The sequence below is a fragment of the Xiphophorus couchianus genome, chromosome 4, assembly GCF_001444195.1.
Source record: "Xiphophorus couchianus chromosome 4, X_couchianus-1.0, whole genome shotgun sequence".
Lineage (NCBI taxonomy): Eukaryota > Metazoa > Chordata > Actinopteri > Cyprinodontiformes > Poeciliidae > Xiphophorus > Xiphophorus couchianus.
Window position 1 is genome coordinate 27,393,928 of NC_040231.1, and position 20,146 is coordinate 27,414,073.

Genomic DNA, 20,146 nt, shown 5'->3' on the forward strand with positions numbered 1-20,146 from the left:
AGGCAACAACAACACTGCTAGCAACAGCAGAGCTTCCTGCTCTGCTCTGCTCCTACATGGTTGTAGGAGCAGACTTTAGAGTAGCCAGCAGGGGGCAGTGTTGTCATTTCTCACTAATTTTTAGGAACGAAGCAACTTGATTTGTGCCACTCCCATGGAAGGCCAGAAACAGTTGCGTGAATTCTGGTGTCCTGGATCAGCAACTGCTCTTCAAAATTGTATTTATCCTTTGTAGGATCAATGGCTGACAAAAAAAAGTGATGTTCCAAAAACAATTTCTCACAAAAAGAAAAAAAATATACAAGTGTGTGTTTGTTTGAATAAATGGAGAACTGTAAAAAGAGTATACTCTTTCTACACAACAGAGTGTGTGTAGAAAGGGGAGTTGTTTAAAAAAACACAACAACACTGACTTAAGGAGGCGATGACCAGATAAGCCTACAAGAGTTAAGACGGGAGGAATGAGCCGCCATCACAAGCCACAGTTCACTCCAGCTGAGTGACAGAGAGATCAGTCTCACTATCTTTAGTGTTAATCACCAATCAAGGCTTCTCTGCAGATCCCTGGGAGGGGTCGAGACATGGCGTTGTGTCCGTAACGCCACGCGTGCACACAATAAGGACCCAGATTTTCGTTTTGTGTTGCACTGTGCCACCCTGAAATTGTTTCCCTCCTTCAGAAACAACGCGGAGTCATCTGGGTTCATATTTCACCTGAGAGACAGGCGAGGGGAGTGCAGGAAGTGAGGTGAGGGCTGTGCTAATGAGGGAGAGCTCGCCGCCTGTGGGGAAATAACTGAGTGAAGATGTTGAAACGGCCCATTCATCCTGCCTCCTCCTGCCTGTGCTACTACAATGGGAACCTCCCCTGGCGAAAGGCACCAGCAGAAAATGAGAGTATCTGGTGATTCTCTCAGAAAGTTGAAGCCAAAATAAACCGGATCTAATTGGACTGTGTTGCATGAGCAGCATTACAGAGCATTCTGTGTCTTACAAATGTATTCAACGTTCTGGGAACTTTTCAAATGTTGATCACGTAGGAGCCACAAACTGTCTGATGTGAATTGTAGGTAGTAGACAAATACAAATTTGTGTATAAATGTGAAGCTGAAGGAGAATTGGGGAAAATTTCAGTGACGTAAACTTGTATTCATCCTGCTTTATTCTGGTACTCCAAATTACAGTTGACTGCAGATGTTCAGAAGTCTCCTAATTAGCAAGTAGCAAGGAACATAGTAAAATGGTCAAGGATAAGACTGTGAAGAAGTTTAAAACAGTGCAAAATTATCAAATGTGTTCCAAACTCCATATCACTGCTAAAATGCTTCAAATGAAACACAGGTGGTATACCTACAGACCTACCAAGACATGGCCATCCATCAAACTGGAAGGCTGGGCAAGAAGAGCATTAATTAACCAATTAACCAGAATTTGCTGGGCTTAGATTGGGCAATCAGTAGCCATTAAAGACAAGTTGGGACACCACCTGATTCATCAGGAATAAATAAGCAAAACACATTTTAGTCTACTCAGGTTTTTGTTCACTAGGTACCATCTGGTGGTAACTATATGAACAATAGTCACAGTGAATCTGTGTCCCAAACAGCAAACACTGCCCACGTTCAAACACAACTTCTCTTTGAAACACATGTGAATTTATCAGCATGATACTAGTAACTCTACATCTAGAAACCTTCAATTAAACTACCAAGTAGAACAAAAACAATGATGGATTTTGCTAACAAGCAAAATTCTTAAACTTCTCAAGGCAGTAACGTCACAGTACAGCGTGTCCAAGCAGACCAGATGGGAATGAGGACAAATTACTACTAAGGCTAAATTACAGATCAACAGCTGGATGTGGGTTTAGATATCTGTGTGTGAGTTTGGTGCAATGGTGGAATAACAGGCAAGCAGCACACAGACCAAATCTAGCATGTCTCTGGAACATAATGCCGCCATATTAAATGTGAAAAAGAAAACACAGACGACATCGTATTAGAGACATATACTGTATATACTCCTTCCTGAAGACTCCTTACCCATTCTCCTCATGCATGCTAGTCTCAGTTTTCCGCCGCTATGGTTGGAAAAACACACAAATCCCTCCTTAGTAGGAATTCCCTCAATTGTTTTATTTCACGGCCAGTAGTAAAATGCATTCAGGGATTCAAAGTTCTTTTGTTCATTAAGTCAGACATGTGAACACAGTTTTGCCAGTTTGCATGGTAGATTCCCAGCAAAGAATGACCAGTAGTTGTGCATGCCATATCAAAAGACCAAAAGACATAGATGGTGGGTGAATGTCTTGAACCAAATTTAAATGGATATCCATGGTAATAGTGAAAAATGTATGTTTACAAGAACTCTTTATTTAATTTGATTGAGTTTGAGCTATTTTCCAACAAAAAAACTGGACAGACCTTCAGTCTCTAGATGTGCAAACCATCTTTCTTTTTCCTGCCACTTCACAACATCAAAAACAATACTAACAATATTTCACAGCGACAAAATCCTTTTGTGGCATTACATTTCTAATATGAAACTGCAACCATGGAAACCCAGCTTCAGTTATTGTGTTGGCATTTCGTCAGACCAATAAACATGAGGAGCATCCAGTTTGCGTTTTTTCATTAGTAATGAAGACTTCATCTTGTAATCTGATGTTTTTTGTCCCTAAAAAAACTGAGTTTTTGCTTTGCATATGTCTGCCCATTGTGAAAAGCTCCACTATATAGCGTCCGTTTAGACGACCTTATTAAATCACTGTCCTTAAATGTTTGGTCTCTTCGTTTAGATTAAGACACGTCAAAGCATTTACCTGCGTTAGACAAAAAATAAAAATATACAGATTCTTGTTTCTGTTCGTTACCATTTTACTATCCCTCGTTTCCTTGCGTTCATGAACCCACTTGACAAAATGACTGACTTGCTATTTACAGTAAAGTCCTTCGTGGCTCTGTAGCGGGTTATGCCTTGCCTGTCAAATATTTCCAAACCTGAACAAACGCAGAAAACACAATGAAGTGGACGATGGACAAAGTCAGGCAGACGGATGTTGAAAAGGAGGATTACTAACAAGCCATCGTTCTATTTTTATTTAATTTAATGTGCGATCTGCTGTTAAGCTTAATGTACCACATAGCACAGCTGTAGGTGAGCTCACAGGGGAATGGCTGACAGAGAAAAACAAGGAGATGTCAGTAATGACTTTAGACTGTTTGCCTGGACCTCTGCTTTCCCCTGGGATCTTTGTGCTGCTCTCCATTCACTGTTGGCTAACCACAATTAGACCCCAGGGGGCGTCCAGCTTTAAAATGTACTGTACACCAATTTCTTCCACCGCAATGTTATAATCTTATATAAAGTGGTAACCTCCTACAGTCTTTGGGTTTAATTGAAGGTATTTGTGTATTCTGTTCACTAGATATAGTTGTGTAAGGCCCAAATTTTATCCCCTTCACAAGAATGGCCACAAGAATGCCATAAGAAGTCCCATTTACATTTTGCCCAAAGCACCATATGAGACTGCAAACATTCAGATTAGGCTGAAATTAAACTTTTATATTTGAGCCGCATGATAAATCTGATGTGTACTATATGAACACATATAGAAAAGACAAAAAAAGGGAAAAAAAGGAAACATATGACACAGTTACTGGTCTGGTTACTGGTCGAGGCTCGTTTACTATTAACATACAACTCCACTGTTTATTATGTGTGCCATCATGAAATGTTATGATTTGGTTTATAACAAAATAATTCAATAATTTTTGGAGGAAAATTGAGTTGGAGTGCAAAGATTTCTCTTGACAACATATGAATCCAAATATGATTTGAGACATTTGTAAATTTACAGAACAACAGCCTAAAAAAAGATTTTAAAAAAAAGACTGTTTTTTTGCAGTCGTTGGAATTAAATTATGAAATTATGAAATGACTTATGGGTGTGGTTTTAAAAAAAACTGGTTACCATGGTAAATAACTTCAAATTGTGTTGTCTCAGGTTTGGTTGTGGATTGTTTTGTTTGTTTTTTACTTTTATGTTTCTGTTTGATGATTAATATATAATGTTTGTGCTTTTATATATATATTGTAAGGATTTTTGAAGGAGTAATTTACAGGTATAAGAATTAGCTTTGTGCTTCTTCCTGTACTTTTTCTGTCAACTTGTTTAAAATGTTGCAGTATTTTGAAGGGTTGATAACTAATTATTTGATAACTTTCCGGATAAAAAAATAAAATCAATCAAAAATGAATCAATTTGACTGAAAGTAAGATATTAGGGTAAGAAAAAAAACTGATTAAAACATTGATATGGTGTTGTAGTAACTAAAGCACAGAACAAGTTCTTTTGGATTTAAGTTTCTTCTTCTACCAGATGGAGCTGGTTGGAGATTCAGCAAAAAGTTTCTTACTGGCTTTGCACAAGATCTCGTTTGAATTGATCCAGACACTATTGTGAGCCAACCGTTGCAATTAAAGCTTCCAGTTTTAGGAAGTGCACACACACTGACATCTGCGGTTTTGCTTGCCAGTGAGACCATGGTGAGAGTTAAGAACTGGCACCCTGCCATCTGACAAAGGTCATTCGGAAAAGGTTTACGTATCATGTCGAAGTCTGACCCAATGTCAAAGCTGCAGGAGTTGAGACGTTTGCAATCACTGCACCACTTTAGCACATTGGGAACTTTTTGGGAACAACAAAAGGTACAACTGTACTGTCTGGCATCGGAAGTCATAGCCATGTTGATTTCGTGGCTGCAGGATAATATGGACTGTTCTCTGCAATTCTGAAATGTAAAAAAAGTTACAGGACAGAATATAGTACAGAAAAAAACCCTATGAGAACAAGGACAAATCAACACATCTGAAAATCGAGCATGCTAGATTTTGCAGCCTAAAAATGTCAGATTTCTGTTTAAAACTAAGGATGGGAAGAAAACTGCTTCCTCGTTTATGTATGTTTATGCAGCGCAAAGCTGGGTGCTTGACTGTGGCACTGGTTGGTAGTGCAGCCTTGATAGTTAGATCCAATGCAAGAGACTTATTTCCACATCAGTGAATGGTACAGGCTGAATCTCAGTGGGCTACTTGACCCACTTTCGCCACTCTCCAAATGTGTGTAACAACCGTGCTTTTCACATCGCATAGTACGTGGCTGTTATCTAGATTTGCTCACAAAGTCACGGCCAGCTTCTCGTAGCTAGAGGATGGGACCGAGGCTGGTCCAACACTGGCATCATGTTCCGAAGACCATCAACAGTCAGGCTTAAAAGTAATCAACTTTACATCTTTAATTGGCTGTCACTGACCAAGCAAGCATTAGCATGATCAATCATCAAGAAGATGACGAACTTTGAGCAATTTTAAAAGTTAGTTTATTTTTGTGTGTGAGTCACTAGGAAGCAGATTTACGAAGCTGCTTGCAGGTACTACTTGTTCTTAAAGTTTTGAGAAATGCCTCCTCAAGTCAAGTTCTGGATCCCTTCATTTAATGCTCCACCAGTGTCCCATGGACACAAACAAAGCTCCCTAAAAAAGTGATTGTCAATATACTTTCAGTAAGTCAGTGTAAGACATTGAAGTTTCTGTAGCAAAAATGTTGTTTTTGTTCAATCCAGTTAACTTGTTAGATTTAAAGTGCACAAAAAGATATATTCAATTTGCATAAAAATAATAAACTGTTAAGAAATCACAGCGCCAATCTAATCTAATATGTGAGCAGAAAGCATGTTAGAGATTTACAGCAACCAAATTGCTCACCCCTGCTGACCTTGATGGACGGGTTTATACTTTCTTCAATTTTATACACTTTGTGAAATAGCTAACCACAATTTAATGTATTTTTGTAGGGATTTAATGTGGCAGCACAAAGTAGAGTATAATGGTGAAGAAGTCACAAAGTTTAAATTTTTTTTCTGAAAACATTACGTCCAGCCTCCTTTGTGTAAGTTTGTTAAAGAACTACATTTTCTTGCAAACACTTCAGTTTTTGGGTTTTTTTTTTTTTAAACATCTCTTTCTGTTTTGCCCATTTTTTATTTATTTTTTTAAAAAGCAAAATATTCCGTTTGATGTGTTTGGGAGCAGGATGGCGTCGGCCCGGAGGCTGAGGATCAACGGTAAGATCTAAAAAACATGAATCGTTTCCTCTTTGCCAATTGGGGCCAATTTGACCCTCAAAATGGCCGCCCAATATGGCCGAAGGCTGACTTTTGCACTCTATCTGCTAACTACATATTCTCAATTGAATTTAGGTCTGGATTTTGCACATTCAAACAAATAAACATGATTTAAATTAAACTATTCTGGTATAGCTCAGAGTTGTTGTTCTGTTGGAATGTAAGTCTTTGCCCAAGTTTCAAGTCTTTTCCAGTCTTGTAATAGGTTATTTTTGCTGATTAGTTATGTAGTTCCATCCATCAACCGGTCAATTCTTGCCAATAGAATGATGCTGCCACCACCATCTTTTATTGTGGCTACTATGTTAGTGTCTTACCCACATCCAGTATTTTGAATGATGGCCAAAAATCTCACATACACATGAGAAAAGGCTAAAAAGTCACAGCATATTTGAAATGTGAACCTACTACCTGCTTATTGATGAGTATCTACAAATATTCCAATACAAGTCATTACTGCTTAGGCTCTGTTGAAGCATATTAGACATATATTTTATAATCCTTGCGTTTTGAGTAACAAAATTGGTCGGACAAGTTGCACAAAACAAAAACCCGGCTGTTTTGAAACACATTGCACGTGGTAATTGTTTCTGCTCTTGCGCAATAACGTCAGTTTTGACAATGCTGGAAAAAAAATGCTCAGCTGGAAAAATGATCCAGTTGAATAACATTGGAAACAATGCGCTTAACATTAATATACCTTGAAAAACATAATGTTGCAAAGTACATTTCTTTTCGAAGAAGACAAACAAAATATAGTCCCACAAGGCGAGGTGCAATGAAAACAATACATCAACGGCAAATAGTTTGCACTTCAGCAAGCAGTTTGTACTCTGTGTGACAACTGTGCAGCCAGTTTATTCAGAATTTATAAGCAGGGGCCTTATAGGCTTCAGTACACAGAGCAATTGTTCTGTAAACTTTGTATTAAGGGTTAGTGGCTGTTCTTGCTGCAGCAGACCAGCGGCGACCTAATGATTTTAAACAAAGCGGCAAAAGAAATGACTTGAGGGCTGAGCAGTTAATGCACGACCTGATCATTGCAGCAGATCTTTACAGTAAATTGCAGCGCTATCTGCCCCTATTATTATTATTATTATTATTATAGCCATATCATTCACACATGGGACTCGTCTATGGAGATAGCAGAAGGAAATAAAACGGAGGTGCTGAGTGGTCTAAGGCTGCACAATAACATTCGTCATGGGAGGTAATGGGAGGCACGATTGATGCACTAAAGTAAAGCATACTTTCCAGTTTTGATGTAAGAAATACACAGTGATGCTGTGCAAATTGGTGGACCGATCTGTAAATGCGATAAAAAGCTAAAAAAAAAAACAGCAAGGAGGACGTGTATGTGCACGCATTAAGACAATTTCCCATTTCATTTTGGTTCCACAGGAGTTCGGTCGTCATCTTGAGAGCATCTGGGAAGCCGTCGAAACGATAAAAGAAACAGCGGCTGCTCGACTTAAATCAGGCTTCTTGGCAGTTGCTTCCAACAGCTCTCATCTGCAGGCGGCGTTACCGAGGTCTGACGCCTGGATGGCCGAGGCTTGACCCTCATTTTCTGTTTGTGTTGCAAAGGTAATCTTTTGGCAGCCATCCAGCCTGCTGAACCCACATGGCTGAAAATCCATGAAAACCACGGAGACAGAGCAACTCGGGGATCACATTGTTGATTATAGCCAGTCCTCTGGCATGGCAGAGGTACAGTAAAAAAAAAACCATTTATAAAATTCAAATATTTTACTGAATTACTAACATTGGGAGTTGGGAGGAAATTACAGTAACTTCTCGGTCTCGGAAAACAGGCTACAGTTTTTCTGAAGTTTTTGACTACATAAGAGGATATATTGTTTATTGAAAAAAAGGCAGCAGTAAACTATTCTGCAGTGATATGAGGTTGCTAAGGCAGCTAAAGAAGCTGAATAAGCTCAGGATTTCCTATCTGAACGTCACATTTGGATGCTAAAATAGAACAGTATGGGAGGCTTGTTTTTTTTTATTTGTATAAAGAGATTTTTATACATGATATTCCTGAGTTTATTAATGAATTAATTTTTGTTTAGTGTCATTAGCAATATAGGTCTACTGCTTTTGTAGAAGTATCACTTATGGAAATATAGAGTTAAAGAGTGGTAGGTTTGAAGAATCAAGACGAAAAGCTAAAGACGGGCACGATAACACGAAAGTGAAGAGTAAAAAATATAGTAGTTTTTGTTACACTGGAAAATATATGTACAAAAAATAGTATTAATGATTTGTTTGTCACTCATATTACAAAGTATAAATGCATATTGTCCAATATTTCTGACAAATATATTTTAAAAACAAAATTATCTTGTTTTTCATGTCTGAAAATGCTAAATGTGATTTGAAACGTAACAATACACACGTTATGTCGTCTCGTGAACGTCTACGAAGGAGGTTCTGGGTCTCCAAGGCGACGGAGCCACGAGGACACCAGCACAACCGGAGAGCCCTCAGCTGATTTACGAGCTCCACGCTCCGTGTGCGTTGACATTATTATGCAGGCAGCTAGCCGGGTCTCGAGCAGCTCCATAAAGGTTATTAGGGCTGCTCCACTAAATCGCACGCAGCCATATGGAGACACTGAGGCCAGATGAGCTTTTAACTGCCGTGTTGTGGAGACGCTCCCTCAAGGGGAGAGACGGGGCTTTACCATAAAACTGGTCAGCAGAATTCAGAACTGAACAAGCAGCTTCACTTTTTCCTCCGCAAGTTTCAAATCTGAGGCCGAGCTCCATCGTTTCATCTGCCAACCCCTCAACATCTGGGTTCCTTCCTTCGCTCCTCCGTCTCCGAGAATCAAAGGACTGGAGGAGAGAGGAAAAAATCAATACAGGAACTGACTCACCTTGCAGAGCTTCCAGGCTCTGTCAAGTAAACAAATTTTCTTTCCCATGTATGTATTTATTGGGTGCAGACCCTTGTACCTGGGGAGGATGAAGTAGCATTCAGTGACTTGAAAGACCATATGGTTTTCAGTTGGTTTTAATTTTCGGCCGGCGCCATTAAATGGCACTGAACTCAAAAACTGTGCAAGGATGTCTGTGTGTAAAGATTAGATCTCCATAAGAATTAGATTTTAACTGCAGCTTCATTCTTTTGCAGATCAAATGATGCTGATGTGATAAGAATAAAAATGCCATTTCAACAACAACTAAGACAGTAAATAATCAATATAGTTAATGAGCCGCATATTTTGTTCACATGTCCCACTTGCATGGTTTTTAACTAAGCTGTACGCTGACTGCAGACTTTCTGTGATCTTGTTCTACGTTAAAAACTATCTTAAAGTTTTACTGACAGGCTTTTTGTCCTAGGGACCATTTTGTTTGTGGGGCCAAAGTTTCAAACAGTTGTGACGGGGCAAAAAAGGTAGATGGAAATTGATCAGTATTCTCAAGAGTATTTTATTCCTTTCCCAAGCACAAAACTTATTGTGGATTCAGTTACTTAAAGTGTCTAAATGGTCTGGGAGACTAAAAGTTTCCACATAGTTTACATTTCTTTTCATATAAGATAAATAGGACCTCTTATCCTGACTCTATACATCTTGTAGATTACATCATAGGAGTCAATATCATCGTCTGATAGATCTAAGCATTTATTTGAACATAGACTATTCTCTGTATAGATGCAAACTGGCTCTGTTTTACTCACATTTGGTCATTTTTGCACCAAATATACCTTTTGGGATTAGAACGGTGAAATGTAACTTGCTTTAATCAGATCATAATAACACAAACTCTCCCACAAGCTTTAAGAATATTTTAGCCACTGGTTTTTTTGTGCAAGAAAATTATTATTATTTTTGCAACCCCACTCTTTGTCCTAGAGTTACGGAGAATAGAATAAACTCTTGTCACTTGAAGAACACAAGCCGTACTTTATGCAGCAGCTCTCTCACAGGGACTGTAAGGGTAGCATCTCATTAGGTTTGGAAAAAAAAAAGAAGTTACACAATTATAGTCTTGTGATCGTTGGTAATATCCGTGCAAGTCATGAGGCTAAATGAGAAAATGGTGCATAACCGTACATAAAACAAAGTATTTGTGTAAAACTTTTGCAAACTTAACTAATCCACCAAATAAGCTAAGATGAGGAAGTTAATTAGTCGGTACGGAGACCTAGAGGGCTCCATCAGGGAAAAGTTGGAGAAATTTTTTTCTTTTGCGTTCCCTCGCAGTACGCTTACTGCAATATATGCTGGTCTATTTTGTATACAGTCACAAATGTCAATTTCAAATTTCAAATATATACACACTTAAAGAGCCTCAGTGTTTATTCTTAACTCATTGGTGCAAAAACCTGATTGAAAATCAACTTATTCACTGCATGTTTATGTTTGTGTAAGGCTGCACATGAAAACGGCCCTTTAAACCATTCAGACCAGCACATATATATAGCGACACAATCAAAACTGTCAGACGACTTATTACCCTGTGGTAATAAGTCGGAAAAAGTCAAAGTTTGGATGTATTTTTTTCTTTCTTCCCTAAAAAGTTCCTTTTTATATTATAGGTTTGTGGTGCAACTCCATCCTAAAGAAAAAGATATAAAACTTCAAATATTTCATAACGAGATTTTAACATACATTGAAAAACCTCACAAAAGCATTATATTAAAACAGAAAGTACGATGGCCACCAGAAGAAAGGCTTACAGTAGTCAATTTTGCCGCATGAACTGATCAGTACATTATTGTGAGAGAACGCAAAAGTTTTGTGAGGTAATGCTATAAAGTTTTGCGGTGTGACGCAAAAGAAAAAACAAATAATTCCTCATGTCCCCTAAAGGGCTCTGTAACTTGTAACTCGCCAAACATAGTTTTAAAATTGATTGGTGGTACTGAATCTCATAACTACCCATGTGTTTTTGACAAAATAATTAAAAAAAACATTTCAAAATAGCCAATTATGAAGAAAAAGATGCAATACATTTTTGTATAGACTAAAATATATCAGAGTAGCTATGCAGGGTTACTCTCCACAGTCAGTGCTGCTGACAGGAACTGCCAAACATAAACAGAATGACAGCAAATCTTAATGGACTTGCAGCTGCAGCTTTTTCTGAACCTTTTCACCTTAATAATAATAATAATAATTGCCATTGTGGGAAAAGCCTGTAATGTTCGATTTTTGACAAATTCACATTGTCGTTGAACGTAGGGCAAATTGAAATTCATAAATTGAATCAGCCATAAATGCATTAATTTGCTTTTTAAGAACAAGAAGTAAATTCCTTTCTAAATTTGCGTGCCGAAACATCGCATATAAATCGCCATGGAAGTAGCGGACTGCTTGCAGTTCTTTGTTATTGTTTGTTTGTTTGCATATTCCTGTCGTCGTGGGCGGATATACATATTTTGAGGAGAGAGAGAGAGAGAGAGACGAACAGCACGGGATGCAGCAGTGCCACGCGTCCGTTTAGATTACCACACACACTTAAGCGATTCTGTGGGAAGTGATGAAAACACTCACTGACCATCTGCCGCAGGGCTATTCTCAATCCTCTGCAGTCTGGACGGAAACAGAGGCAGACTGCTGGTGGCCAGCGTTCAAACCGAAACGTAGCCGCCTTGCAAGTGGGGAAGTACATCCTCAGTCGTAGCTGTTCATCTTCGATTTTTAAGGCGTCACTGTTGATAGGTGCAAGTGTGGGAACCTGACTGAATCCAAAATGTCATGTTGGATCCAGCCAGTCAGTCAATAAATTACACACACATACGCACACATAAAAAATAAAAAAAAACACTTACTCAACCATACAGGCATACAGATGCTCAGAAATACACACTGTACTGTGAAAATGTACACACTTATCACATCAAATGTTTTGGGGAAAAATGAGCAAACCAATCAACCAAAGCGTAAAGGGCTTTGGTTGATTGTGATTAATAGTAAAACTGTCACAGTGCAAATGCTAAGGCCTAATGCTTGTACAGTATTTGAGATTACGCACCTCTTCATGCAGCGTCTCATTAGCCTGAAAGGCAGAACATCGTTGCCCTGGTAAGCCACACGTCATAATTGCAAACGTGTTTGACAACTGCCATTCTTAATCAGCAATTTCTCTCCAATATTGAACATATGACGGCCATTTCCAGTTTGACGCGGCGTTGTTGTGAAACAAACGTCTATCGGAGCAGACGGGATTTTGTTGTTTTGCCCTTCAAAGTGTTATTGCACAGTCAAAACCAGCAATAATGGATCACTGAGAAAAGCTCGATGCTGGAGTATTCACTCGCCGCATGCTTTCTGATGCTTCAGGCCCAATTTACACAAACATATTAGTTAAATTACAATTTTCTGCTTGATCCTATTTAGCGTACAATGTAGTCAAATTCTGTTGATGATACCGATCTGTGTAAAGTCATTCACTTTACAGCAATCCCCCGTTTTCAGAAAGTAATTGGTGGGACTAAAGAGAAAAAACTTAATTTTATCAGGAGCTAAACAATTCGTTAGTATTGATTTTTTTTTTAAAAAAAGGATTAGTTCAATTGACAGATTATTTCACTTGTAACTTTGGAGAGATGCCATGTTATAAATCAGATAATCCCCCAAAGGAAATAATTGACTCAAAACAAGCTCCTGTATCTTGCTGAAAAGCTTCTTTGAAGTTAGTTTTGTCTTATTTCAAGTGTACTAAGATATTTGCACTAGGAACCAGACCAAAAATATTTGGTAAGATTTTGTGTTTTTGCAGTATGTGCCGCAAAACACCCTAAGGTGGCGCTAGCTGTGACCTATGAGATAGACGTGGCTAAACAAAGACAAATTGGGCAGAAGAGCAAGAAAACCTTGTAGAAAAATACTGAGAGTTCAACGTTCAGTTTACACTCCAACTTGAATATTTACGCTTGTATTAAGCTGCAATGCTTCTTGCTTAAAAGCTCGCTCTTTATTTAAACCGTGAGCCGTGATCCAAGACGCTCATTTGCCTCTCAGCCAGGCTCTGGGCTGGTCAGGAGGCCCCACTGTCAGAATGTACAGAGAGACAATCGGCTGAGGTTCGGCACTGTAATTACACATGAACAGATGGCTCTGCTGGAAGACTCTTTCCCCTCAGTCCCTCCTCCTCTCAGAGCCTGTACCTGCGGCGCACCGAGCTCTCGCTGCCCTTTGTTACACACAGATTATTGTCCGCAGTACGAGGGAGGGGTGCCGAGTTCGCAGTCGGAGACACCAGAGCTCCATCAAGCACCTCTGGAAGCATCTGTGAAAATGATGCAGCGAGAGACAACGTGCGATTTTTGTTATAGTTAGTTTTTGGGTTTATTTTTAGCCTGGTTTTAAATAATTTCTGCATTTTCTGGTCGTATTAAAAAGAACATGGGGGAAAAAAACCCCACACACAATGTGAACCTGGAGGCTCGGATAGCCTTTCTGTGGACTCCCATGAGGGAAAGATGAAGTGACTCAGACGCAGGGCGAGCCTTGTCCTTTGTTCTCCCTTTGAGATTGTGCAGGTGATTTACGAGTGAACAATACAAATAATGCATCGCCTGTGTTCTGTTGTGTTTCTGCCTCTGTCTGCCTCGGCGCAGACAGAGGCAGAAACATTCATCACGCAGACAATTTGTCAGGCCAAGACTTTGTTCAAGAAGAGAAAAGGATGAGAAATCAAATAAAACAGTATAATTTATTAAACCTTTCAATAAACCTTGCTGCAAAAAAGGTTACTTTAGGGTTGCCACATAAATAATTCAGGGATCCTCCAGTTTTAAAAAGGGAAGTTCGCAAGCGGCAGATACGTCCTGCTCAAAGTCCTCAAATGAGCAGCAGTCACAGCCAAGAAGTTTCAGAGAAGCTCTTGATATGGGCCAGACAGCTGCAGGCTTTCAAATGGAAAGATTTGTCAATTTGGTAGATCCAAGTGCTTCCTTTTTATGTAAAACAAAAAACAAAAAAACCCAAACAACATATTTGTCAACTGAAAGCGACTGCCCGATGACTGCATTGTAAAGAAAAATGTCATATTTTTCCCTCCCTAGACGTCACGACTGTCTGTTGTGAAACTGTCAGCCGGCGAAAGCAATTATAGCACGGTTTGAGCCGGTCGCATTCCGAAGGCTGACTTCTCGATGTCATGGTTGACTTTCAGCGCCGCGTCTATCAGGATGTGGTCAGCAGAGAGCCATTGTCCTGCATGGCTCTCTGTGTGTCTAATGACCATAAGATCTTAGTGCCCAACAAGTTAATGGGTGACCTCTTTGAGTTACTGGTTCCCTCTTGTGACTATAGATCTTTTTTTCTTTTTTTTTTTGGTTCAGTGGAAATAACTGAGGGGAAGGAAGCTGTAATTACCCTTAGATTGGAAAGGGAAGAAGGTGCAAGCTCCACGTGACACAAAAGCGAAGCTAGCTGGCTGGAAAACCAGGCATGATTGTGTTTTTAAAAAATATACTTTACAAAAAAAACATTGAAAGCGCATTTTTATCTATACCCCTTGAGTCAATGGTTGTCATAGCCACCTTTTAGTTCAATTAAAGGTCAAAGTTTACCGGGGTATCAATTTTGCACATCTGAAACTTTTTGCTCAATACCTTATGGACTAAGAGTGTCTGTGAATACTGATTTTAAACCTTTCTGCCGATTCTTAATTGGATTAAGATCTGGAACTTGACTGTATCTTATCCTGCACATTTAGAGTGGTTGTTTCCTTCAGGGTGAACCTCCATGCTCCAGTCTTTTGCTGGCCCCAAAAAATGGTTTTCTTCCAGTAGTTAGCCTTACAGATAAGAAGATGAACCAAAATAAGTTAACCCCCTCGAGATCTTAATTTTGTGTGTGTGATTTCGTAAACCGACGGTCTGATGGGACAACCGCCCCAGCTGCCCTGCCGCGTTCCTCCTCTATCGCGCTCCTCGCCAACACGGCGGGGCGGTTAAAAAAAGATAATTAACACAGAAATCAGCTGATGACTGAAAAATTGCAAACAACAACAAATGACTGAGAATTGATCAAAACACAGACAGTCAGTGTCATGACAAAAAAAATTCAAGGGTTGCGGGTGAGTGGGTGGATTTAAGGATTTAAATAAATAAGAGTTTGGATATATAACTTGTTGGAGGAATACATCAATGGTTCTTGACAATAAATCTTTGGAAATCATTGGAGAAAGTGTTTATTGACCTTTAGGTTATGCCACATTTGTAAAGAATGTGCTTTTTATGTGAGCTGTAAAGTTCTGTCATGATACTTTTTGCCAAATCTGCTTTAAATCAAACAGGTTATTTTTCAAACTAAATTTGATTGAATGTAGTTTACTGAATTGAATGACTAAAGTTTGAAGAAACAAGATATTCTGGAAACGTGTTAACTTTTTCACTTAGCCAACCGAGGCTTCTGCAGTGCATGAGAGAGCAGCCTGGTTCCTCCTGCTGAGAAATAGCATGCCTCGCATTTTTTATTGGCTCTTCCTTACAAATGTAGAAGCACTGAAGCAGAAATAAACACGATTCCCAACTTCATAAAACTGTGAAAAACCGGAGTCCCATGTAAAGCCGGACTGAAGTTTTAAAATCCTTGATAACTTTAGTTTCTAACAACCGTCCACTTCGTGGTGCTAACCTGCAAACTTGAATCAGTGTTGTTAAGCTATAAGGTTTGCCATGTGTGAATCCATCATTCTCTAAGCTCTAATAAAGCCAAATGTTAAGAGGAGTGATTGATAACATGAGAACTCCCTGATTCTGGTCCCTTTGCGTCTTGTGTGCTGCCTGCCTGACATTGCTTACAGAGATACTTCAGGCACTATTTTATTTTAATTCTTTATCGCGAGCACTAACTCGAGTTTTCAAACCCCGATTCATCATCATTGGCAGTTATTGACTCACTCGGCAGTCTCTCTTTTGTTTACAAAGTACCAGCCCCAGTCAAACGTGTCTACGCGCCTCCTCGTTCAAGATGAACGAATATGAACCTTCAGCTAGTAACGTATTCAAGCCATGTTCTGGTCTTCTCGTTTCTGCCGTGATTGAAGACGTCGGCCCTAACTGCACAACACGCGCGACACCATGATTCGTCACACTCAGAGAGAGACACTGGAAATCTTCCGACGACTTTAAGAACAATGAATCTGTTCAATGAAGGGTTTTCATGAAGCAAAATAGGAAATTTTACTTTTCCTTCTTTGTCTTTGACGTAAGGCTTTCTTCTGGGTGGAAACAGAATCTGCAGCAATGTTGCCTAGAAATGCTGTTATCTAGGTTGCATTTGACAAAGCAAATGGATAAAAAGAAAATTTGCTTTTTTTGGGACACATTAGTGCTGACAGGTCAGCTTCAAAAACCAACTAGTAAAGTGAGTTGTTTTGTGTCTTTATAATGTCTGTGGTTATTCTTTTATTAACCATTTTGAGGTCATGCTTCTTACAGTAAAGAGAAATTACTTATTTTGAGTGAGAAAAATATTAAATATTACTTTAAATCTTATTGACAAAAGCACAATGACAGGAAATGCAACTGAAATGATTCCATGAGCCTCGTGTTTTCGTCCTTTTGTTTTTCGGTTGTGTGTATTCTTAGTCTTCGTAATTATATCAATTTGTGTCAACTAGCCATCCTCGCAAAAACTTATAATTTATGATTTAGGCACAACCTTTTCAAATTCTGCTATTTAGACTCACTGGTTTCACGCTGCAGAAACCAACCCCGCTGAAAACTTTTACTCTCTATTCCTTGTCCCCTTATCGGCACAATTCTGATCCGGTTGCTTCTGTATTGTTTTTCTGTTAAAGTAAAAAAAATATCAAAGAATATCTCTCTATGTGAACTTTCCAATCTTTTTCTGGTGTGGGACACTCCAAATCCACAAAATCACATTTTTTTGCCAGATAAATCGAGTTATCGAAACCCTTTTTTATATTGATCAACAACATCTGAAAAAAAATGTTGACTCGCTGAAAGAAACAACTTGTGTAATATAATGTAGCCAAAGGGGCAGTGGTCAGTATTTGCCATCAGGTTTCAGTATAATTGTCCATGTCCATCTATTATGAACAAATATCGGAGCTCGACTCCGAGAAGGACAACAGGTGGGGCAGGAGGAGGGTGAACTTTTTTGGGATCGGCTTTGCTCTGGCTCTCTCCAAAAAGAAGCAGCAGTCAGTGTTTACTGTCACTCTGTGTGTCATTCATCTGGTTTCACGTTGTAATTAAATTGTTAAAATAAATTATCGCTTTACAAACGTCATTACGTCAATTCATTACACAAGTGAACATTTATTTAATCTCTTAAGCAACCCGATGATATATCCTGACTCAGTCAATTGTATTTGTCGTCTGTGCCGGGTTCCTCATGCATCACCCGAGGCGTTTCTAGATTATTTTAATTAATTCATTATTATTGTTTTTTGTCTCCACGCCCACAACAATCTAATGTTGGAGCTCATGAACCGTTTGCAACAGGATAATCGAACGTCCCAAATGAATAAATAAAATCAAACATGCATGCCTCCAGTAACGGAATATTCAAGTTAGCTTGCAGTCAAGCAAACCTGGTTGATAAATATTTTAATTAGACTTTGTGAGAGATCATTTTGTCTAACATTCCTTTTTAACTGACCCCTGATAATGACCCTGATCTGGAATGTTTGAAAAGAGTGGGAACTTTTAAAAATGATAAATTGTCACCCACCAGCTCTTCAACATCGTGACCAGATAGACAATGAAACATAATAAACTAATTAAAGTGTAAAAGGTGCGGCATGCTTTGGCATTCAGTCAATGCTTTCTAGAGTTACCAGGAAGCCATCTTGTTTGTTTCTAAGGTGATACTCAAAGGCAACAGATTTCACTGGATTTATTTAAAGGTATCAAATGGCAACAGACACATACGCGTGTTACACTGTTTAACTTTTCATCTGTGACGAATTTGCATGATTTTTCTGTCTAAGCACTACAGTTAAAGTGCTTAGACAGGTTAAAACTCCTTTAAAATACGCTGAGGTTTGAGGTTCCAAGCAAAAAAAAAATTTAAAAAGTGCATGGTGTGTGAATATGGTTGAAAGAAACTTATTAAATGTAAAGTGAACGTTTGAAATGTTGCAAAAATGGGGCTGTGAGAGGGAGAAACTATGAGTTAAGTGTGTTTCCACACACTGGCTTGGAGTAAATCAAAGCTTAACTTAATCAGATGTTGATACTACTTATGGCTGTAGGAAACTGGAAGTAGAGATTGCAAACAGGCATGGACCACACATATCAGGAAAATGGTGAGAGGTTTTTCAGAAATGTGTTGCTATCAGATAAGTTGTAATTGTTCTGTAATGGACATTTACCATGTAAACTACCGGCGATGATAGATGTCGTACGGAGACGCAGAGAAAGAAATGCAAACGTCGACAGCGGAATCAGCTAACCCGTCATGTGAGGCGAAGGTTTGATGCATCCGAATTTATACAGTAAATGTGTTCCCATCTCCCCTTCAGCGCATTAACTCTTCTTCGAAAAAAAGCCTTCGAGGGAATCGTTTCAGACTTTCTCCTTTTCATCAACTTCATGTGCATAAAAGAGCTTGGCGATGGAAACACAATTCATGACACTGCTGAGTTAAAATGTGTTTAAAATATATATACCATAAGAAATAAATCAACATTAGCGCTGCCCCTCTGACTGTTGCGAAAAGTCCATCCCTCTTTTTACACCCTTGTCCCCTGGTGGGGTCAGGAGGTGCTGGTGTCCATCTCCAGCTAACGTTCCGGGCGAGAGGCCGGTTCACCCTGGACAGGTCGCCAGTCTGCCGCAGGTTGCAAAACGTCATATGAAGTTATTTCCAATGAACCTACATGAGTCACCGGGTCTGTCTGTGCCTAAAAGCTAAAAGGCCTTCCAATTTGGACTTTCTGTCTGGTTTGAAATAAAATCCATGTAAGAAGAGAATGATCCTTCTCCAAGGAGAGCTCCATCAATCTTCCTCTGACGAATAACCAGTTCTCTGCTTTGAAGGACACAGAGAAGTCCAGGTTGGAGGCTTCATGGCTGTCAAGCTGTTCCTCAAACATAACAGCTGGCAGCGTCGCATCATCACACAGATGGACATGTTCCTGTGCCCCCTCCCCCCACCCCCCTTCCATCCCTTCTACACACACACACACACACACACACACACACACACACACACACACACACACACACCAACCCGACTTGCCTTCTCTTGTTGATCTTCGCTGCTGTTTTTGTCTCTCCTCACTTAAATGGCTCCTGGAAGTTCAGGCTTCATTATAAGGGATTTGATCTAAAAACAAAACCCGAAATAAACAGATCCTGAAAGATTGTTATGTATATTTTTTTGTTTGTTTGTTTTCCACCCTATCAGCTTGTCCTCTGCATCATGCTGCAGATATTGACAAAAAATAAATAAATAAAAAAAATTCCCAGCAGAACTGACAGAATGCAAATGAGAGGTCAAGGTTGTGTGGGTCAGTGTCATTTTGCATCTTGGCAGCCTTACTGGGGGAAATGAGTCAGGTGAGAGTTTTCATATCATCAGCCTTGTGGAAAGACAGAGGTGAGAGGGGAGTGTTTCCTTTCTATTATAAATTTGGTTTCAGAGACAACACGATTCTCTTTTCCCCCAACCTGTCTCTTTGTTGAACGGCAAGAAAAGAAAACGACGTCACCGATGACAACATACAACGGTGTCAGGTGTAAGGGAGCTTTCCCTATTTTTTGAGAGGACAGAGGATGAAAACTTAAAAAAGGCTTTTAATAAAATCTTCTGGTGCAAATGTGGTCTTTAAAAAGAGGTGTCGCTAGGTTTTTTGCTCAGGATTTCCAATGGCTGCAAATTCTACCACTCAACGTAACTCACTGGGTTTCCTGAGGTCGTTCACTCTCCAGTTGGCACAGTACAATACGATCAACTACTTCTGAATGTATCGCTTCATCATCGTAGTCTTCTTGTTTAAATACACACGATATTTTCT